A 24,925-nucleotide genomic window follows, 5' to 3' on the forward strand; every position below is an offset into this window, starting at 1 on the left:
CTGCAAATGAGCCAAAACAAAGAAACAAACAAAGACAAATAAACACTACAGTTCTTAATAGGAGAGAAAAATTTAATTGTAATCAAATCCAAAGAAGCCCATATCTTGATTGACAACAGCAGGACAGGAATCTGGGAAAAAGCTGACCTTTCTCAAAGAGACCTTATGTGTAGAGAAGAGTGGCTTCCAGGGGTTCTCTGAAAGGACCACCAATAGAACTGGCACAGAAGGTAGGAACGGGCATCAAAAACTGTGTATACAGGGCAAGCACCCAGATGCAAGGGGTTGGTGATTGGGTCTTCTTAAAGGAAGAGGAGACCTGAAAAATCTAAATCCAGACTCCGAGTGAGAGAATGAATATGGGCTTCTTTCAAATTTGTGGTATCAGGACATAACCTGGGATATGTCCTTGAGATACAGAAGACTATAAGTGGCTTGCTATACCAGAAAAGACCAATCAAATGGCATTCTGCATTTAATTTTTACATGAAATGGATTTTTATCATACTCTAGTTGGCTACAAATTAGCAGTCTGTGTGTGCTTAGTCAGCTGACTTTCAGCTTTGTTTTTGTTTTTTGTAAACAAGAATGGACCCTTTCAGCCCCAAATAAGTAATGTTATGAGCATTCACAGACATAGTACAACTTAATTCTCACCAGTGGAAGATTTAGAGCAGCTTCTCTGTGAGGTATTTTCAAGAGCTGACCAGAATAGCTGTGCCGACAACAGTTCCTGTATGCTCAGGTGAATACCTAAAAATACACACTCACTCTCCTTTCTATAGCAGTGAAAGTCATTTCCAGTGACCCTACAAAGGACTTTAATGTCAGTGTGTGTTAGCCTCAGCTAAGTTGTTTCAAATCCTATATACACATTGGGGCAGGGGAGGGGCTTCTTTGAAAATTCTGAGGAGCTAGCCAAAAGTTGTTTTGAAATTACTCTATTTCTTCCACATTGCTTGCACACAATTTTTAGTAAGCTCATGTTCAGCTCAAAGAACTTTAGTTTATTTTTACAGGTAAGGTTCCATTTCATATCAATGGCATGCTTTTTGTGTGTATATATGCCATGTGTATAGAAACTTGCTTGAGTATTTAGGAATTTAGTTTAGAATCTTGAGAAGTTTTAAATGTAATGTATATATGTTATTGAGTATGCTGTGTTTACATTCAAGAACCTGTCAATTTAATATGGCTTGCCTGTTGGGATTTTAATTGCAGCAGATGGTAATAAAAGTTAGGACTCTGTGTTGAAATATGATATATAGATTTATTTTAAGGCTATTGGAAGAGTTAGTTTATTTGGCAGACCCTGTAGTCTACCTCGTAGACCAAACACAGAGCAAAATACTGAAAGGGGAGGGTTTGACGCAAATAATTTTAATAATCTCTGATTCCTCATGGTCCCTTCTCGCATCACTATTTCACTGGTTTCAACCAATCTCCAGAGAGGGAAAAAAAACAAGAGCAAAAAACAATTTCTTTCATATACAATTAAAAACAATTTTTAAAAAATTTAAAATTTTCTCACAAGTCATATAGAATTATCACAGAAATGGAGAAGTTTAAAAAGCATATTTCCAACCATAAGTGGTTCTAAATTAAAAATGATAGTGTCCCTAGCATCTTAGTTGGTGTTTTTGGTTATCACAATAAACTGGAGGACTCCACTGGCCTTTACTACATAGGAGCCAAGAATGCTCAGCATCTTGCAGTGCACAGAATAGTCATTCACCATGGGAACTGTCCAACCTAAAATGTCACAAAGAGAAAATACAGAAAAATATAGAAACTGTTGAAGAGCAGAAAATCCTCTCCTTCTGTTCATGATAAATCAAGTGGACATAAAAATATATAATGATATATAATATCATACCATAATGCCACAGATCTACCATAGAATATCATAACTAAAATCACAGATCTACTTAGTATATATCATATCTGCACCCTGGAAACAGAGAAAGTATTCTTCCTCTACAATATCTGTCAGACAGGCACAAAATTCAACAATGTATTATGCCACAAATAAAACATCGATACAGTCCCCCAAACAGAAAAGTACAAAAAACATTCTCTTATCATAATGCAATAAAACTATCAATTACTCACAAAACTAGAAAAAAAAATTCTCTGACTTCTGAAGAATTTAAATGTGTCTCTTAATTCTGGAGTCAAAAAAAGGAGAGCATCTAGAAAATACCTATGTAAAAATAATCCATGGAATAGCTAAAGTAGTGCTCAAAGGAAAATTCATAGACTTCAATAGTTTATTAATAAACAAGGAAGAATAAAAAATAAAATAAGCTTCTAAGTTAGGAAGTTAAGGGAAACAAAAACCACAGAAAGCAGAAAAAGGAATTAATATACATAGTACAAATTAATTGGAAAAGAATAGAGAATTAATAAATCAAAAAGTGGATACTTCAACTGTTAGCTAATCAAATCAAGGGGGATGGCGAAGGAGACTGATTCAATTAAAGAAAATAAGAATCAATAAGAGACAACACCAATATAGAGGACATTTAAAAAAATCGTAACAGATTTCTCTGCTCAATTCTATACAAATAAATCTCAAAACTTGGATGACAGAGATAATTTCTAGAACATATGGTATGCCAAACTGCTTCCAGAAGAGAGAAAAGATCTAATCAGACAATTATCATACAAATAAAGGAAGTTGTTAGTTACCACCAAAACTAGGAATACACACACAAACACACACACACACACACACACACACACACACACACACACACAGCCTAGATGGTTTCAAGGCACAACTTGCCAAGCCTTTAAAACACAGGTTAATTCCAAAACCATTTAAACTATTCCAGGGCACCTGGGTTTCTCAGTTGGTTAAATGTCTGCCTTCAACTCAGGTCATGATCCCAGGGTCCTGGAACCAAATCCTGCATCAGGCTCCCTGCTCAGTGAGGAGCCCTGCTTCTTCTGCCCCTTCCCCCTGGACGTGCTCCAACATGCTCTCTCTCTCCCTCTCTCTCAAAAATAAATAAACTCCTAAAAAGAATTTAAAAAATAAACTCTTCCAGAGTTTACAAAGCATCAGCAACATTGATACCAAACCTGCCAGACTGCACCAAAAAGAAAATTATAGAGCAAACTCAGTTAGGAATAGCAATGCAAAAATCCTAAATTAAATACTGACAAATAGAATCGGATTTAAATAATAATGTGCCTGGCCAAATGGAATTTATTTCTGGAGTGTAGAGAATAAAAAAAATATTAAAAAAAAGAACAAAAACTTAAGAAAAAATATGTCAGCACCAAATCCCTCACTAGCTCACTAGTCGGACATTCAATGCCTTTTAGAGTATGATCGTTTTTATTTCCCACATTAATGTCACCAATCCGATGACATTCAATCTCCTGTGTACTTAACACCATGTCATATCTCTTGAACTCTGCCAATTTTGCGCCTGTGTTTGGAATGTCACAAGACCAAACTTGCTCCCAGTTCTAAAGGTCCTATCCCCCCATCAAAACCAAATTTAAATATTAACTCATAAGAAAAGCTTCCTTGATTCTCCCCACAATCAGAAACTTCTCTCTTTTTGTTGAACAACCGAAAAGCTTTCTCCCTCTCTCTTACGGCACCTGTTACAGTTAACCTCATATTACAGGGGTCCGTGCAAAGCACTGCTTCTCCTATTAGACTGGAAACTTTTTTGAACATAAGGGCCATGTCTTATGTTCCTTTGTAAGCCAATCACTGCAAGCACAGATCCTTACATACTTCCATGTTTTGACGTACAAACACAAAAATCCAGGGTATAAAAGCAACAGGAAGCTGAAGACTGATGAGTCGTGGTTTCCCTATAAATGCTACTGCATGTGCACAGAATGAAGGTTTCAAATCTGCACATCAGCAGGGCGGTGGCCACACCAGCCCCACTATCGTCCTGCAGCCAGAGTCAGGGCAGGACTCAGCACTGGATGCACTCTGGCTCCAGACTGAGAAACTCTAATTACCCTCAGACTGCCAGAAAGCAGACAGCAGCAGCTACTGTAGAAGCCAGAAAGCAGCTAGAACCATCAATGCAGGGCATGGAGGTGATGGGGAGTAAAGAAGTCAGGATGGAATTGCTGGTTTCATTAGACTATTGGTTTGGAAGCAAGTGCTTCACGCTTACAATGCCGACCCAACGATACACACGCATCCCTTTCCTACTTCATTTTCCTGAATTCCAAATATTAACCTGTGTCCTAAAATTTCACTGAAAATGTATAAGCTTGTGAGACAGTCATAATGTCGAGTTTCAAAATGTATGTGTAATTTGTTATGTGCAGCAGGGTCAACAGTCCTATCAAAATGGCACCAGAAGGTTTGCGAAGAACAGAATATTAAACAGAGCAGAGACTATGGGATTTAACGTGAGAAACTGACATTAAGTTAAAACGGCACTAAAAGGCCACATTCCAACCATGGTTGATACACTTTTTGAGAATTGGACTTCCAATGTAAACGTGTTATTCTGGGTACAATTTCAAAAGCAATGAAATCCAATGAAATGACAAATTTCTAGTTCATTCTGAAGACAAGAGTTACAGTTTATTTTAAGGCCATGTCAACAAAGAAGTTGACATGGTTGACACTTTCCTGTAAGGAAATATAGCAGTTTTTTTTTTTTTCTCCCTTGTTTTTCATGTTGCTCTGTCCTTCCTTCAGAATGTGCCCCTTCACAGATGTTCAAAACTTGTGCTCCTGGTTTTCCATCTACTTCACTAATGCTCCTTCCTCTTTGCAGACTCTCCACATGCCCTGATAGTTCAGTGGTTGTCAGGGCTCCATACTCAGCTCTCATCTGCACACTTGGCCACAACTATTTACAGCGATTCATAGCTTTAACACTAACTGGCACTAACAGTCTTATGTCCCCAAAATCTATCTCTGGGTAAGAATCATATAACTAAGTATCCCCAGCTCATCAGCCTCATATACATAAATTATATTCACTTTCTCCATCTAAATTGGGAGACATTGAAAGATGGTCTTCCAAATATGTCCATGTCTTCATGTCCAGAACCTTTGGTTATGGGACTTTACATGGTAAAAAGGATTTTACAGATAGAATTTAGTTAAGGGTCTTGAGATTATCCAAGTAGATTAATATAGTCACAAAAGCACTTCCAAGAGTCAGTGTTAGAGTGATTCAATGTGAGAAACTCTTGACTGGCCATTGTTCGTTTTGAAGGTAGAAAGGAACCATAAAGCCAAGAGTGTAAAGAGCCCTTAGGAGCTGGAAGACAGAAGGGCAGATTCTCTTCTAGAATGTTCGGAGGGAGTGCAGCCATGCTATGTGCCTTGATTTTGGCCCAGTGAAACCCATTTTGGACTTACTACAACCAGAACTGTAACATAACCATGCTATGTTGTTTTAAGCCACTAAATTTGTGGTAATCTGTCACAACAGCAAGAAGGTACTAATACCACCAATTCTCCCAATTGCCACTCTGCCACATGACTTGCCAAGACCTATTGATTCTTCCTCCTAAATCCTTTATGTCTCCTGCCACCCATTTGTTCTTATTCCGATGGGTACTTCCTGAGAAGAAAAATGCATCCTGTGAGTCTTCGCTAGTCTTCCTGTGTCTACTCGGGCCACTGCCTCCCCCAACCCTAACCTGGGCAAGATCAGTCTTCAAACTGCCCCCAGAAGACCTTTACAAGACACAAATCTGATAGTCTCAAGCCAAATGGCTCATTATTGACAAGAGAGTGACAATGAGCATCTTTACCAAATAAAAGGGCCTTCATATTTTAACACTGACCCAACTACCCAATTTTAATCTCTGTCCTCTGTCCAAACCTGGTGCCCCACCCAGCATTCCATTCACACTTGGTACTTCATCTTCACTCCATACAATGTTCTCACTACCTGTTTAACTGGCAAACTCCTGCATACCTTTGAATACTGATTCAACTTTGTTGGCAAGCTCTGGAGAATGAGCTCCTTGAAGGCAAGGACCTCTCTCCATCTCTTTCACCACAATGCCTAGCCCAGCCCTCACTCTGAACAAACAGAAGGAACAAGTTTTCCCTTCACATGACCTCTGGCATATGCCTGATCTATCTTTCTCTTAGTTTTGGCTCATACTTGGCTTTGGAATTGCTTTGAGAAATAACCCCACAAGACACCATGCCCTCATAGGCCTCTATTTTCAAGAAGCAGGTGCTAGATTTGAGAACTGGTACTCAAACAACCAGCCCTGGCATCATGGCCACTTCTTCCAGTGCTAAGAACTTCACCTTGAAAGATTGGGAACAAGAGGCACCTGTAAGTCCCAATTCTGCTACAGGTAAGACTGACTCAAAACTCCTCTCATGCCCCCCCTTCACTTTCCCTTCTTGTTGAGAAAGACTTCCACTTTCAGTTTTCGGCATAGTAAGTTTTTGTACTTTCAAATCATTTCATTCCTTTTCTCTGGCCCACCTCCAATTTCCTAATATTGTGTTTAAAATATGGAGATGAAAATTAGACTCAAATATGGGCTTTATCAACGCTGAACACTGTGAGTGGATTATTTTATGATTCTTGGGTGTTACATTCTGGCTAATGCAACCCCAGATCATGTTCTCCTTTTTGATAACAGCCCTATATATTGCTGACTCATAACCCTGAATGACAGGGTGAGAATGGCTTTTTACCTGCAGAATACTTACATGTCAATTCCGTTCTTTATGATGGCTAGGATAATCTATCAGTATTTTTTCCCAGAAATATAAAAATCTCACACTTTTGCAAAGAACTGTCTAATGCACTGACAGTAGAGCTCATCTTGGCTTGATGTTCCAATCTATAATTGGAACCATTAGACTCAAATCAAAGCCTCACAAAGTTCTCTAGCCATTTTCTTCATTTTAAACATATGTTATATATTTATGTGGGTAACATTTTAGTTCAAAATAAAAACAAACGCGCTATCCTTTACCTGTCAGTTTAGAAGCCGTGCTTCATTTTAGAAGCCGTAAACACCAAAAATAATGAGTTAGACCATGTGGAAGTAGTTTCAGGGACTATCCTCTGATTCCATTAACTTCTGTGCATTTTTTTCTTTTAAATCTATGACTAGAAAGACAGAGTTGAGAGCAGAGGATGCTTTTTAAGTTAATCTGCCTCTCTGATAAAGCCATAGAAATGGAGGCTCAAATTATGTTTCTGAAGTAAAATGGAATAAGATAAACAAAAAATTTCATCTCTAATTGGCTCCTGGGGAAAAAAATCTCAATGCAGATTAAGTATGTTTCTATTAATTCAAGTAAATTAGTTCATTTTACTTTCTCACATTGATGTGATATAATTGAAGCATGCACATTTAAAAATTTTTGGCATACTTTAAAGATAAATTTAATATTATCTCATTAAAACAGATATATAAATGAGTGGATTTGGAGTGCAAAAATCTGGATCACAGTTTTAGCTCATTTGTTCACTATCAGATTAAAAAAGTCCCATCACCCCCTCTAGATCTCCATTTCTTTTATTCAGTAATGGTGATAAGTAATCACACCTCGTCTTTATTCCTTTCTTGTGAGTATGGCTGGGAAACCCATTCTACACTTAAAGGAATGAAGAATAAGATAAAAATACAAAGCTGTAGTGGGGACCAGTATAGGCTTTAGAAAAGGACCTCGCACTCCAATGTGGGGAAAGTGGGATTGAAATTTGAAGCTGAAATTCTTACTTGCCCCCCATTTCTGAGCTATAGCTTCTTCATCAATCCATCACACTAATGGCACCCATTTCAAGACATTGTTCTTACAGTAGAAAATCTACTCAGAATCTTAAAAAATAAATGATAAAAACAGGGCTACTCTAGTGACACAAGATGTGTGGATGCAGGACCTTTCTCAGTCTAACTCAGCCTCAGATCCACATATAGCAAAATCTTAAAATCAACAAATGAGATTTAAATATTGTTGCTTCCAATACTGAGGTCTCCATGTATCTAAACTGTGCACTTGTCCAATGTGGAATGAGGAAGTGGTATTTTAAACACAAAGAGCACTGTATCTGACTTCTATTTCCAACTGTTGCTGGACTAAATACTCAGGAAAGCTATCCTATCAGAAAACACCTACGTATTGGATAAACTATAACTAGCTCACACATAAACAATTGCTGAGCTCTCCAGAAAATAAGGGAGGCTAATAAAAAATGGGATCCATAAACTAAAATCATAAAAAGGTAAGATAACCCTGAAGCTAAGGCTTCCCTGAGGACAAGTGACTAAACCAGGTACCCACAGGTGGATATTATTAATGAGAGAAGAGGAGGGTTATTAACACTGAGACTCCTAAATTGAACTTGTACTTGAAGAAAACGCACCCTCAGTATGTGTGAGTACTAGAAGCTAACAATCCGTAGCAGAGGAAATAGATAGAAAGCTTAGCCTGTTCCCAGGATAAAAAATCAAAAAATGAATATAAAAATGTAACAGTCTTCACTTAAAATCTACACCAGGAGACCAGATCTCACATGGGTGTAGTGTTCAAATTTATATTACTTGGGCTTTCAGGAAAACCACAGGCCAAATAAATAAATAAAAGCTGCCCTAAGCACTCTCTGATGCCCAGCTGAAGAAAAGGCAAGTTTAAACCAGAGAAAAACCAGCATTCTTAATGCTTTAATTATCTCAGGCTGCCATAACAAAATACCATGGATTGGGTGGCTTAAACAACTGAAATTCATGTTCTCCTAGGTCTAGAAGCTGGAAATCTGAGATCAGGGTGTCAGGATGGTCAGGTTCTGGCTTCCAGACAGTTGCCATCTCATTCTGTCATCCCATGGTGGGAAGAGAGACAGAGATCTGCCCCGTCTCATTTTATAAGGCTACAGGCCTATCTGCATAGGGCCCCACCATGAATACCTAATTTAACCTCAATCACCTCCTAAAGTTCCTATCTCCAGGTACAGTCACACAGGAGTTAGAACTCCAACATATGAATGGGGGGGGGTGGGATTCAGTCCATAGCAATTAATATCATTCTTCATAATTTCCACAGATTAAGTTCCACCAAATATGAGCTCACAATCAACTATTACAAAATGAAGTAAGAAACCGAGTCACCATGGATAGCAGTCAGAAGTACCATAAGTCAGAGGTTTAAAATTTCAGTGGCCTCAAATATTAGCATGACCCAGTACGGAATATAAAAGAATTATGTTCCAAATGGATAAAAAAAATAAAGAACATTTCTCATGAGCAAAAAATAACACTATAAAAAATATTCAGTCAGACTTAAAAGATAATAAATTAGATGTTTTTGGAAATTAAAAAGAAAATCTTTGAAATTAAAAATCAGTGATACTTAGTGGTGCCTTGGTGGCTCAATGGGTTAAAGCCTCTGCCTTCAGCTCAGGTCATGACCCCAGGGTCCTGGGATGGAGCCCCACATCAGGCTCTCTACTCAGCAGGGAGCCTGCTCCTCCTCTCTCTCTGCCTGCCTCTCTGCCTACTTGTGATCTCTGTCTGTCAAATAAATAAATAAAATATTTTAAAAAAAAAAAACCTCAGTAATACCTAATACCACAAATTAGCACACAATCAGAAAGAAAAACTAAGTGAGCTAGAAGGCAGACTTAAAGGACAAAGACCAATCACAGCACAGTGTGACAAAGTGATCATGGGGAATGTGAAAAAGGTACAAGATGTGGGTAGAAAATGACAATAAATACATCATGATCAAAACTTTCTTTATCCAAAGATGCCATAAAGAGAGTGAAGAATTAACCTACAAACCTGGTAAAGGTAAAACCCACAAAGGATTTTAGTTAGAATACATAGAGAATAGAATGCCTCTCTATCAAAAGATAGATGACCCAAAAGAAAAATGGGCAAATGTCTGAAACAGATAGTTCAAAGAAGAAGAAACACAAATGACCCATAAACTTATGAACAGATGGTCAAACCCTAACCAGAGAAATATAAAAGTAAACCATGAGATACCAGTCAATACCCAAGATTGGAGGGTAAGAGTTAGAAAACCTGTAGTTTCCAAATATTGACAAGATGCAGAGTATTGAGAACCACTGTGAATTTAAATTTGTACAACCACTTTTTTTTTTTTTTTACAAGAGAGAGAGTATGTGCACATATATGCAACCGGATCGGGGAGGGGCCGAGGGAGAGAATCTAACTCAGGGCTTGATCTCATGAACCTGCGATCATGACCTGAGCTGAAAGCAAGAGTCCAGCCCTTAACCAACTGAGCCACCCATGTGCCCCAAATTTGTAAACCACTTTAGAAAATAATTTGGCATGACATTTGAAGATGTACATATCCACTGACAAATCATTTCAACTGATTAAATCTACTTCAGAGGAAAACACTTACACATAGGAATCTGACTTGAGAAAGGTCAAAGGTCTTAGCAGCATTGTTTGTTAAAGAAAAAAAAAGAAAAAGAGAAAATCCAACGATGAGGAATTCAAATTAAGTCCACCAACAGATCATTAAAAACTTTTGGCATACTCATACAACAGAATATCTCACAGCGTGAAAATTAATGAATTGTAGTTACACTAATCAACATGGGTACATCTCAGGAAAATAATGTTGACTTAAAAAAAGCAAAACAGAACTGACTATATAAACTTTGAAAACCTGTAACAATATATTGTGTACAGATGCATGTGTAGTAAAATCATAAGACAGAACACTGTAATCACAGAGTGGTTTGGTGGGAGAGGGAGGTGAGAGAAACAAAGCAAAGATGGGGAGACAGAAGACACTTGATTTATTGCTGATACTCCCTTTCTTCAGCTGAGTGGCACATGCACAAATGCTGTTTCATTCTTTTTTCATAATGTAAATATATGTGATGTATTTTTCATTACACGTATAAAATATTTCATGAAAATTCTAAAAACAGCACAGGGGAAGGGGGTGAGCAGCAAACTCTGAGCAAATCTGGGGACCTGACCAGGTATGTCTTTGGTTTCCTCCCACCTGCGTCTTTTCTCAACCTTAAAGGCACATCTAATCGGTTCCACCCACAAATTGCCACCGGATTATGTGATAATCATGGTTTGCGCTAATAAAAGTTTGAGGTGACTCTTCCAAGGGAACCTTTGAAGTCAAAAGACCAGCTTGGGCTTTGAAGCACTCCCCATCACCTGCCCATCTGCCGGGTGTCACCTTCCCTCCGCAGCTCCCATCACTGCTGGGCTCTCAGTGGAGGGGACTGGAGGATTGGCCTGCAGACCACTTCAAACAGTTTCTTGGAGCTGATCTGAGATAGCTAATTACTCCTAATTATCACAACACTATGTATGTATTTTTTACAATATATGGTCGGCAAGTTTTTAATCATTCATCTTAGTGGGAGGAAATAAAAAGGCACTTGAACATCTTTTTGACTAGATATGAAACGTAAAAGGACTCTAGGAAAGTGTACCAGTCCAACTTCTTGTAATTTGATTACCATTTAAACATAGTGAGTTTTGGATTCAAGACTTTTGTTACTGCATGTCAACTAATCAATGTTTCCGGAAACATTCAGTCTTTATAAACATAATTTACTGTATATGCGGTAATAGACCATCTGGGACAGGTCAAAAAAAAAGTGTGATTACCTTATGCGAACATTCATGTGGTTTTATTCACAGATGCTTTAAAATACAATTATTGTTGTACTTTTTAAAATAAAAATAAATCTACACAGAATGGGAAAAGAAATCCTAGAGGGAAAAAACATTAAGGACTGGGCCATTTGATTTTTCCTGATTAACTTTGTATTTAATAGAATATCAATATTCTATTAGTAGTTGATTTATACTAATTAATCAAATTATTTTGGTTGAATTTTCATTTTTATATCAGAATATAAAGCTTATTGGTATAGATTCCTCCATGTTGCAAATTTAATCTTAATAAAATATATTAGGGAAGGGAGAAAGGAAGGGAGAAAAAGGAAGAAATTAAGATTTTTGTAAAAACAGCCTACATGATTCAATAAGTCAACTTGTGCAATGATATAAGACTGCTATCCTCCTCTGCAGTGGACACGTCCTAAATACACTATTATTTATCACAAAATCTTCTAAAGTCAATTTTGGTTTTGATGAAGTTGATGATTATTCAACATTCTAAAAATCAGTCTCAAGTAGTAGTTGCTCATAATGATTTCTTTGCCAGGTAACTATAGAAAAACAATTGCAGAAACTATTAAAGTTTAGTATTCTGTATCACCAAAGTTTTCAAAAACATCAGTAGCTATCATTATAGCTATTCAGTAATGATATTTGGCTAGTGTTTCGTATATGAGCAGAATAAATGCCAACTAATCCTAAGAATTGCTAGTATAAAATTTTTGCTAATAATTATTCTAGAGGAGAATAACAGCCTAGGGTCTAATAGAGACTGTCCTAGAGTGACTTCCAGGGAGTCTATTTATCTTCCTGTCGTTTTCGTAGATTACTTCAACAAAGAGATTCTCCTATTTTGTCCAAACTGCATGTCCAAGTCTACACAAATCCAGGGAGAAGGACCAGAAGGAAAAAACTGATTCCATAGCCTTACCTCCTGATGGGGTCAGAAATGAAATTCTTCGGGGATGGGGTAATTGGGAGTTTGAGGGGTAAGTGGGAGTCTGGGATTGAGGGAGGAAGCCCCTTCCAGATCTTTGGAGGCAGCTGCAATTTCCCCAACTTTGCTCTCTTGGTTCCCCTGCCTGTAGTGAAACCCTAAAATAAAACAAAACAAAAAGCCCTTCAAAGCTTACCTCAAAGGTGAGTGTTCATCAGGCAGCAGGAGTCAGAATGGGTGGGGGGGCAGACTCACCTATGAAGACCCACCTGGATTTACAATTCTGCCGCTGTCCTCCACTGCCCCCAGCATATACTGGGACTCCTTCTAAAATAACTCATCAGCCTTTTCTTAACTCCTCCTCCTCCTTCCTTCAAATCAATGACTTATTTTGAAAAGAGGAAGCTGAGTTGAAAAGTGCACTGAAACCGGCATTTCAGCCAATTGAATCTACTTGGGTTTTTGGACTGAAGTCCAGTCCTCCTGTCTTCTACAAGGTCAGCCAGGAGCTGTGCCCTGACGTGCCCTCTTCTCTAGGATTGAGCCTCATCCATACCAAGGCCTGATTGTGCTTGGGTGAATGAAAGTGTGTGAAATTGCAAGGAAAGGGGGCAGAAGAAATTCTCCCAAGATGCACAGGTAATTTTCTCCTTCAGACAGCTCTCTCCCCTCTGCAGCCTGGAATGCTCTATCTAGAAGTGTGGATAATTCTTTGAGGAGGGGACTCTGATTGTCAGCAAGTGAATGGCAGCCACGAAAACAGCAAGAGGCCTGGGTCTGGGAACAGAGGTCAAGTACTTAGCTAGACTGTGCTTACCTGCTGTCAATAGTAGGAATAAAGCTTAATCCGTACATGTATATACACACAATCCCTCAAAATAGTATCTTCATATAAGTAGAGTTACATTTGTATAAAAAAAGTATTTAAAAATTATAGGCAATGTAGCAACAATTCCTGCATTATCCTTTTGTTTAGTTAGTGCTTTAGTTCACAAGGGTAATTTGGATTTTGTTAAATTTGTAGGAAAAGGCTGACAAAGGACCCACACTACCTCATCTTTGGCTAATACAGTAGGTAGCTGGGACAGGCCAGGTACTGTCCTGCCTTCTGTTTATTACCTCCCTGCACTTTCACAACAATCTTGGGAAGTAGGTATTACTATGTCCATTTTACAAACGAAGAAACAAATGTTGAGGGAATTTAGGTAACTGCTCATGGTCCCACAGCTGTTAGAAGAGTTAACATTCAAACTCAGACCTACCTCCAAAGCCTACACTCAGACTAAAGCACTAGTCATTGGGAAATGGTGCACGTGGTGGACATGGAGGTGCTCCTTCCAGTCTCCCTTTAAGAGAAGCCACTACAGGAGCACAGCTGATGATGGGACAGTTGCTGTCGCTTTGCATGCACAGTGGCCTTCCTCTGAGACCATGGTTCCCTGGGGCTGAGACTGGGGATGGGTAGCAGAATTGGCCCATTCCTACCGACCCCGGGATTGCCTCTAGAGTTGCACTATCCAGTTTGGCAACCACTAGCCTTATGTGGCTACTGAGCACCCAAAATGTGGGTAGTGTCACTAAGGAATTAAATCCTTATTTTTATTTCATTTTAATTAATTTTAATCTAAGTAGCTCCAAGTGGCTCTTAGCAATCATGCTGGACAACACAAACATACATTTCTGCTGTTGCAGGAAGTACTATTAATCTGTACTGCCCTGAAAGGACAGATTTGTTTAGGGAGATCACTGGGGTGAACTCTACACAGATCCAAAAGAGAAGGAAGAGAGACTTCCTTGAGAGGCACTTCCTTTTGCAACAGTGAGCAATGGACACCAAAAAGGTTGCCAGAGGAAGAGCTCAGGCAATCCCGCAGGAAGGGGTGTGGAGAGCAGAAAAGAAGAGGGTTTGGGGGCACAGATCCCAAATGATTCAGGGATGCCCAGCCTTCTGGGTCTGGACCCACAGGTGAGGACAAAATGCTGCCACAGGTAGGGGAGAGTGACATTCCCGTCAGAATGGGGTTTGGTGGGCAGGATTTTATGTTGTGTTTGAGTGAGATGGAAAACTAGGGCTCAAGTGAGTAAAGGTTTGAGAGAAAGGAGTTTTACGATGTATTGAACAATAGGAGTTATTTACATTTTCTTCCTCTTCAGTTTCTCCTATGCTCTTCTTTGTCCTTGACTATCTGACTCTGATCTCCTTATTAAAAAACAAAACAAAACAAAAAAAAAACTTCTTCTCCCTCTTCTTCTTTTACCTTCCAGTCACCAGAAAAAATATATATAACTGCAATAAATATTTTATTTCGTCCATGTATTAGACTTTTATGTTCATTGTTATTCACACAGATTAATTGAACATTAAAATTTTTCTTTCTCAAGAAGAACTAACTGCTCTTTTAGCGTGTATGACGGTCCTCAGTTAACATTCCTTTATAGGGTCGTTGGGTCAATAGCGAGGGGAGGCCACATTTTTTTACTTTCATCAAGGTACTTTCACGGGAAATACAGGCTAACAGTTTTCTTGTGTAAAACAAAAATAAAACACTAGTGGAAATAAAATATAAAATATGCATATAAAATTTCACTTACTGAAGAGCTAAAATCACGGCAAAGGTTTTTTCCTTGAAACAACCAACTTTAGGAGTTACTTTCAAATTGGAATCTCTTTTTTTCTTTACTGTACACAGGAAAACGAAAGATTCATATTGACAGTTTTAAACTCTAGTCTCAATGACCAGATGTGCTCATATTAATGGGATCTATGAATTCTTTTTCAGAATGTGTGGAATTAACCAGTTCGACTGGAAAAGCAACAGAGTGTTCATATACAGCTTGAAAATACCGACTTCGAAACACAGATGTTCTACCAAATCCTCGCTTGCTTATTCTCAGCTAAATTCAACCTCTGAGCTTTAAAAAGATTTTCTAAACTGTTAAGGACAAAAAAAAAAAAAAATGACATTATACATTTACATCGGGCTCTATCACCATTTAGGGCATGCTATTACACACATTAAACATCTGGGCAAGGGGAAAGGATCTATTTGGGAGCTTCTGGCTACCGTGACAACAGAAGGACACAGTCTCTCAAACCGTTTAGTCTCTGCTCTTCTACTTTTGACACCACTGCAGCCCTTCCATGTTTATTCCAAAAGCCGAGAGTAGGTGCCACTTTAAAACCACAATCATCATAGTAAGCAATATTGATGTGTGGAAGGTAAGTTCCTAGGGGATGCTTCTCTTGCTTGTGCACTAGTTCAATATTATGGATAAGGCAAATCCCCTCCATTTGCAGCAATGCTGTTAAAATAATTTGGATTTTATGGCTTTTAGACATGGGAGTCTTCTATTTCTGAGTTACGGGATGGCTCCTAGTGAAATGGTCTTAACAGAAATGGTGAAAATTTGCCACCATTATTTTTCCTGTTAAGAAGTCTCCCTTGTGGATATTCGAAACATTTACCAACATTTTAAATGGCATCGAATATGGACAATTACAGCTTCCATCTATTAATGTTTCCTGTACATTGAATGTATAATGCATCTTGGACATAGCATTTTTCCATTTATTCTTCAAAACTCAGTATTATTATTTAGACCTCACAGTTTCAGAAACTGAACCATGGACAAAGGTACATCAACATTCACTCAAAGAACTATTTACTGAGTACTGACTACGTTGCAGGCTCTGTGCTAGGCTATATCCTATCCCTACCTTCAGGGGGCTTACCATCCATGAGCAAGGTCTGGTCCAAAGGGAAACAAACAGTTAGGGAGGAAAGCAGGCAGAAAGAGAATCTGAGTCTGACCTCAAAACAAAACACAAAAGCTCAGGTCTGACTGACTGACGTGGTTACCAAGAGCCTCAGAGTCATCTCTGACTCACCTCTGCCTGTCACACTACACATGCAATCTGCTGAACAGATCATGTTGGCTCTGGCACGCAATAAATCCAGAAGTCGACCACATCTAACTACCCTAGTCCAAATCACAGCCATCTCTCACCTGGGCTATTTCATGGGCTCTTGAAGAAATTCCCAGTGTCTGGCCCTTTCTCCACTTACTCTCAAGAGAGCAGCCACCTGGGGTCTTGCTGAAATGTTTAATCACACCATGTCACTCTTCTGCCCAAGACCCTCTGACTTGTCACTCAGAGGAAGAGCAAAGTCCTTACTAAGGCGCTGCAGGCCTGGCTCAGCGTGGGTCTGTCTCACGTCATCTCCTACCCCTCACTATCCCTGCTCACTGGTGTCCAGTCACGTGGGCTTCAGGGCTTCCCCGCCCACACCAAATACATCCATCGCTTTTGCACTTCAAAGCCCCACACTTGCTGTTCCCTCTGTCTGGAACTCGCTTTCCAAGACATTTGCATTTGTTCCCTCACTTCCTCTGGCCTTTACCCAGTGTACGCATCTCCACAAGGCATTCTCTGATCACCGTATTTAGGAATACAACCCTCCCCAAACATTCCCTATTCTCCCCTTCCTGCTTTATCATCCTTGTAGTTACCAATCCCCATCTGACATGTTACACATTCTACTCATTTCCTCTGTTTATTGGCGCCCTCTCTTAGCTCTCCCCAACTCCAGATAGTCTGAAATCAGACACTAATAATTAGCCTTTTTTCCCCCCTGAAAGCCAAATAAGTAGCATAACACTCTCCTCCCAGAAATATCTGGCAGTCCCCTACAAAAACAAAATAAAATAAAACAAAAAGAAAAAAGCAAAACATGCTTCAGGAAGCAGAGTTTTTGTCTGCTTCTCTCAGAGCCTTCTCCACATAACCTATAGTGCTTTGTACATTATAGGAGCTAAAAATTTGTTGAATGAATTAATATTTTACTGTATCTCCTATACACAAGCCAATTGAAAGAGCACCTAAACTCTAAAATGTTATTGTCAGAAGTGCTATAAACACATTTTGTGGTTTGAATAGTTGGGCCATTTCCCTGAGCTTACTTCATCTGTTCATAAAGGGGACTTCTTGCCACCTGCATGGCTCATGAACACAAGATACAGGGATTGCTAGTGAATCTTAGACTCTGGAAATACTTCTAACTGACAAAGGCAAATGGTAAATTGCAAAAAGCATGACACAGCTGGTTTTCATCTTTATTGTAACTTGTTAAAACAAATATTAAACTGTGGGTGATGCAGTGTCCTATGTATAGCATTGTAGGAAAGGGTTTAAGCCCCCTTAAAATATACTGTTTAGAATGTGAAATCATTTTTCTAAGGATTCCAGGAATAGTTTAACAGGAATTCTGAAGGCCACCAAGCTGACAAGAACCTACAGAGGAAAAATGCTATTCTCTCTCACACTAAGGACAGCCCCGTGGTAAAACGTTGTTATCAGAGAGAGAAACACTGCTAACCCACTTACAAGTGTTAGTAGGATCTTGACTAGATTTAAGTGAAAATACTAGAGTGTTAATGAGCTAACTGAATACCAGGGAGGTGGTCAGGATTCTGTTGAGAAGGTGGGAGAGTCTGTAACGAAGATAATAAAGTCAAAGTACTAGAAGAACTGGCAGAAGAGTATATAGTCTGTGTTTCTTGTGTGAAGAACTTCCCCTCTTATGAATAACACTTTTTCTTTTTCCTTACTTTGGAATTACCAATTTACCCTAAATAACTAATTTGTAACTGTAGACCTTATTAGTAAAATGTTCCTTATAAACTCCCCTACTTTTCAACCAGTATCAGCAGTAATAAATTAATACACCCTCGGGAGCAAAGCTACCAAAAGTTGGTCTGGTCACAAAGAGAACTCTGGCTCAGTGCGCATTTAGCACCTTGAAATCCCTCCAGTGCATCACACACATTATTTCTTATGATCTGGCCAATAATCCTGTAGGGAAGATATTAGAATACTCATTTTATAATTAGGAAAACTGAAGCTCATGGAATTATAGTTCATATGCGGCAAATGTGGTCACTGAAATCCTAGCCCATGGACTCCAGAACCTACAGCTCTTTCTACCACACAGCACGAGTTCTCTTAAAGGAAAATTAGGTCTCTTCAGAGATGCATGATAGGTCTAGGTAGAGATGAGGATGCCTTGGCCATACTTCAGGTAGAGGTATCTTAGGAAAGGTCTATAGTCCTTGACCCTAACTTACATCTCTCTAAGTTCCACCTTGAGCTTAGAGTATTGTATAGACTTGGGCTAGCAGATTCCAACTTACTGAGCTAAGAACCAGGTAGGCACAGGCACGAGTAGGAGAGACCGTGACTGGCACCTGTGATGCAGAACGGTGGAGAACAGTTCTTCACAGGATACTACCCTGACAATACCTTCCTCTGTTCAACACTCCTAAAATATGTCTTAGAAACATATCCTCTTTGCTATTAAAGACACTTCCATGACCAAGTCCTTAATTCAATACATGGAAACATCATATTTTGTGTATTAGAAATGGGCAGGAGTATGGGTAGGACAAAATACCATTTCTGGTTGAGTAACCGGATAATGGGAATGCTGGATTTTAAACAATGCAAATCTCTTCTCCCAAATCTTAAATTATTTCTATTCTGTTCAGTGTCACAAATATTTTACCTTCTATGTGAAAAACATTGTGCTAGGTGTCAAGGATATAAAAATGAGTAAGAGATGATTTCTTACTCACAAGGAATCATCAATCTCATGGAAGAAAAAAGGAAATATTTCTCAAATAACATCTTACTTGTATCTGCCTTCTTTAAAAGGGTCTATTGAGGGGTGCCTGGGTGGCTAAGTGGATTAAGCCCCTGCCTTCGGCTCAGGTCACGATCTCAGGGTCCTGGGATCGAGCCCCGTGTCAGGTTCTCTGCTCAGCAGGGGGCCGGCTTCTCTGCCTGCCTCTCTGCCTACTTGTGATCTCTGTCAAATAAATACAATGTTTTTTTAAAAATGGGTCTATTGAATATTATATTGAATTATTTCCTCAGTGACTTAAGGTCAGCATTACAAACATCAGCTGATGTCCTGGGCCACACGATATGCACAGGTATAGTGTGAAGCCAATGGGTCACAGACACTAAGGGCCACTGATCACAGATGTTAACACAGATGTTAACACAGATGTTAACTAAGAACTGTTAACTCTAATAGTTACCTATACTGGTAACTCCAGAAAAAGTAACCACTAACTATCCATCTGTCTTCTGGCTTCCTGAATTGGGCAGATGGATGGACAGATAGATGAATGGAAGGGACAGACACACACAATCTGCCAAACAAAGATTAAATCATGACAGTGTCCTCAGAAAGGCTAATTTGGTAACCCTTGATGTCCCTCTGCTTTCTGGTGTTTTCCTATTTTTCCCACCCCAGATATAAACTAAAGACACGCTGTAAGGTAAATGTGCTTTGAATGAGTATAAAACTGCCTTTAGTCACCACTAAGGCACAAGAAGTGGCTGAAGCCTTCTGCTGAGCACCCTTCCTTCCGAGCGCCCAGAACTGGCCTGTTATTTCTTATTGCTAAGCCTCTTCTCTGACATTAGTGTCAGCCCCCCACCTCCTTTTTATCACTTGAATTTCCAGGAAGCTTGCACCAGCCCTTCTAATCTCTGTCCATTACTAGACTATTCATCATGCTCTTTGTTCTTCTCAAATTACAACGTGCATTAAACGCCTAGCAGAGAGCTGTCACAGAGCAGGCACTCAGTAAATGCAAGGACGCATTTCCCATTCACAGGCCAATCTTTGATCTGACACTGCCCCCAGTCTCTGAGACCATCAGGTTGATCCGCATAAATACTGCTCCTCTTTGTGGTCAACAAACCATGTGGTCACAATCTATCACTTTTTATTGGTGCATATCTGTGAATAAAGCTTTGTTTTCTTTAACCCCTGCATAAGACAATCATTATGCTTGTAATAACTCATTTGTAGCTGTACAGTCTGATAGCTTAGAAGTGCCTTATTGTTTTCATAAATTTTCTCCACCCAGTGATTCTCATTTAATAAAATAGTCACTTTTGTGTTATTTATATTTTTATAAATAGTTTGTGTTTTGGTGATAATGGATAACACTGGGTCTCAGCTGTGTTAGCATGGATATACAACTCAAACTTTCTAGAAGCAGCCTTACTACCATTCCAGTGCTGCTTCCTCTCATCCAAGGACGGCAAACCTATAGAGGCGATGAAAGCCTGAGGTTCATGTCTAAAAAGTAAAGCAATCAAAGTGTGACACTTTAGGTAGCATCTGATTATTTCTCCCCATACACCTTTACACTTGCAACTGACAAAAAGCTCTTATTTGTAACATAAACCATGTCATGGAATCTTTTTTATATTCATCTCTTTGCAGGCTCTCATTAAAGCTAGTACACATATTATAATAGCATTAAGGAATAACTATTACATTACTATGACACAAGAATGTACCTCAACCCAAATATCAAAAATGACTATTACTAACACAGAAAAACATTACTCCATCACACTCATTATGTTAAGATTTTTCCCATCTCCTGTTCATCCAGATAAGACCCAGATAAATTACAGTCTCTGGTCCAAACATATCTTTTACTAGTAACATTGTTTTCTCAGAAATTAACTTCCTATGATCCCCCCAACAGGTTCTGAAATTTTGCACCCTCTAATAACTATATGAAAATCCTAGCATTCCACTTCAAACCATTTCAGATTTACATGGCAGAGTTCTAAATGCTGAGAACTGCAAAGTGCCCATTCTTAATGCATGATATCAACCATTTGCCCTTGCTGTCAGGACAGAGCCCAGATATTTCTCCAATGTCATATTATAAAGGCAAAGTGCTCTCGGTATTTATGTCAAGTTTTTGTGAAATTTGCAGGTGATAAATAAATTCTAGCCTTCTCAAACTGGAACCCATCTCACATGCATGTGAGTACTTTTCCAACACACACACACACACACACACACACACACATATACACACACACACAATCTGCCAAACAGAGATTAAATCATGACAGTGTCCTCAGAAAGGCTAATTTGGTAACCATTCAAACTGTTATTTTTCAAGTATTACTGAACATTTATGAAATGGAATTGGGAGAAAGTTATTTTGTATTAACAGAAGTGTGTGTATCTATAGTTGGTCTCTCATTACTAGACAGAATTAGTTATTCATACTTACCAGGGCAATGGTAAAGTACACAGATATAAAGTTACAAAATGGCTTTCAAAGTTCTTTTGTTTGTTTACTTTCATATTGTCAATACATTTTCCACTTTTCCATGGTCCTTTTTTCAGTTCAGCTTCCTTTTATGATTTACCAAACCCAAAAATTCTTGAAAAGCACATTAACAACTTTTAGATAGAACAAATAAATAAATGCTATGGTGACTGTAGTTAATAATACTGTAATATATATTTGGGAGTTGTTTAAAGAATACTTCTTAAAAATCTCCATCACAAGAAAAAATTATAATTAAATATGTTAATAAATGTTAACTAGACTTATCATGGTGATCATTTTGCAATATATACATATATCAAATCGTTAAGTTGTATACCTGAAATTAATATGATGTTACAGTCAATTATCCCTCAATAAAATGAAATAAATGTTCAAAACTAAACCACTCATTTCTAATAAACAGACCTATACAATATAACATTCAGTACAAGAATTTCAACTGACTGACGATTGCCAAAATTGAGTGATTCCAAACTAAGATAGTGGTGTGGCTTGCTGTAACACTCTGCAAAATATTTAAAAGAGGCAATTAGGCAATGCCTATTTTTATTATTATTTATTTTTTTCCAGGAACTGGCCAACAGCCGGATGGCAGAGCTGGAGAAGCTGCAGGCCGAACTTCAGGGAGCTGTGCGGACCAACGAGCACCTCAAGGTGGGCCCTGTTTGGGACTGGGAGGCCTAAACCTGCAAGGTAGTGGCCAGGTCCTGAAGCCTGTTGCTGATCGCTCGTGGGCACCCTGGCCATAGGTGGCCCTGCGGAGCCTTCCTGAGGAGGTGGTGCAGGAAACGGGGGAGTACCGAATGCTGCAGGCCCAGTTCTCGCTGCTCTACAATTAGGCAATTAGGCAATGCCAAGAGGTTTTCACTATTGTTATGAAAATATTCAATAGAGATAGTTCAACAGTGGAAACAATTCTTAATGTTATCTTGTTCCCCATCCCTATGAGGGAGTTGGAATAAATATTGTTTTACCAACCACCTGAGTGTTTCATGTAGAAATCTGAGTTGACAGGTGCCATGTTTACTGTCTACACTAATGATATTCCACTGGTATACAGTGATGCCCGGGGAAGCTGCCATTCCTGAATCTAGCTCCATGTACCCAGACACGCACATGCTTGACAGATCCATCTGTTAGGCATCAAGAATTACCATACTTAAGAAGAATAATCCTTCAGTCTAAATGTTTAAATGTTAGATGCTAAATGTACACTGAAGGATTTGAAGCAAGGAACACGCAACTATGACTCAATCTCACATCTGGTCCAGCCCCGTCCGGATGTCAGAATGCATCAGTCATTTTGTATTTATTCATAATGAGAGAAATCAAGTCACAGCCCATGTGGTCTCAGAGGCCTACTTAGATGATGATGAAGACCTATGATACTCCCTGAAGTATGGAAGACTTTCCAAGCTTATTAAGAATATACGTTTCTGACATTCTAAATATCTTAAGTCAGTGATTTTAGCCACTTGGGAAAAACAATGTTACAGCATGTAATTTAGGTTATTTCAACAGAGCCAGTTCAATCTTAAATCATCATTTCTAATGCATCCCAGTATTGCTACTTTTGTAAAGCCACTTTGTAAAGCAACCACAGAATGTGACTTAACAACCAATTACTTCGTAAAGTGTGCAAAACAAGTAAACCTCCCAGCAGTTGGGAGCTCTGCCCAGAGGTCTGAGCTTACCCCTGGCATGGGACCTTGCTTTTCTTCATGAGTTTCAGCAATGTCACATTGCTTGCCAGGCTCATGCACTGGTGTCATAAACAGATTCCCTAAAATATCCCAAAGATTCTGATGTCACATTTGGGGTGGACACTTTCTTTTCCTTTTTGCCAATTCTGCATAATTTTTTTTTTTTTTTTAGTCATTCATACCTAGTCAATCACTGTCAATATCCATCCTCACATATGAATGTTAATACTTTATTTTTTTACTTTTTAATTTTTTTTTTTTTTTTTTTTTTGGTGAAAGAGCTTTATTTATTTATTTTCTAACATCTTAATTTTATTTTTTTCAGTGTTCCAAGATTCACTGCTTATTCACCAAACCCAGTGCTCCATGCAATACATTTCCTCTTTAATATCCACCACAGGCTCCCACATCCCCACACCTCTCTTCCCTCCCAAACCCTCAGTTTGTTTCTCAGGTCCACAGTCTCGACGCTTCGTCTCTCCCTCCGATTTATCCCAATTCACTATTTTTAAGAATTCTTGGTAATTTGTTTCATAGGGGAGGGTGACCATAGGAAGGCAAACCAAAGAAAATCCACTGCAACTACTCAAAGCTGACCTCTGTGAGGCAGTGACAGAGAAGAGACTAATGTCCCACACAGGCTCATTTTGAATAAGAATGGGTGTATTACAGATAGGAAGGGCCAACAAAGTAAATCTCAGTGGCCCAACTAGTTAACAGTAGCAGAAAATGTTAGAGGTGAAAACACAAATGTACCCCAAATGGATTACACCCATACTCTTGTATGTTACAAGTTCGAGATTATTATATTTAAAATAGATCACCTCACACCTGTTAGGATGGCCATTATAAAATATAAACAAACAAAATAGCAAGTGTTCTGTAAATGAATGTAAAATGGTGCAGCTGATGAAGAAAACAGGATGCAGATTCCGCAAAAAGACTACAAACAGAACAACCATATGACCAACCAATCCCATTTCTGGGTATGTAGGTATGTAGCCAAAAGAACAGAAATCAGGATCTCAGAGAGATACCTGCACACCCATATTAACAGCAGCGTTATTCACCATAGCCAAAAGCTGAGAACAACCGACAAGGCCATTCACGGAGGAACGAATAAAGAAAATGGAGTATATACATGCACTAGAGCACGACTTGACCATAAATACAGAAATGCTGACCTATGCTACAGCATGGATGAAACCTGAGGACATAAGGCTAAGTGAAATAAACCACTCACAGAAAGACAAATACTCCACGATCCCACTTCCATGCGGTATTTAGAGTCCAACTCCAAGGGACAGAAAGTAGAGTGATGGTTGGTTGCAGGTTGCGGGTCTCAGGGAGTATCATAGGTCTGGGGCTGGGGGTAAAAGGAAACAGGGAGTCTCAAAGGCTATAGAACTTCAGCTTTATAAGATGAACACAACGTTCTAGAGATCTGCACAGTATTGTACCGAGGGTTAACAGTACCGGACTGAACACT

General features: G+C 38.9%; 1 protein-coding gene across 9 annotated transcripts in view; it reads right to left on the reverse strand.

Moving 5' to 3' along the window:
• The window catches only part of ENOX1 (ecto-NOX disulfide-thiol exchanger 1), a 572,082-nt gene that overhangs the window by 365,815 nt on the left and 181,342 nt on the right, over window positions 1-24,925 (reverse strand). The gene's annotated exons all lie outside the window — the stretch shown is intronic.

The sequence above is a fragment of the Mustela lutreola genome, chromosome 13 (genome assembly GCF_030435805.1).
Source record: "Mustela lutreola isolate mMusLut2 chromosome 13, mMusLut2.pri, whole genome shotgun sequence".
NCBI lineage: Eukaryota > Metazoa > Chordata > Mammalia > Carnivora > Mustelidae > Mustela > Mustela lutreola.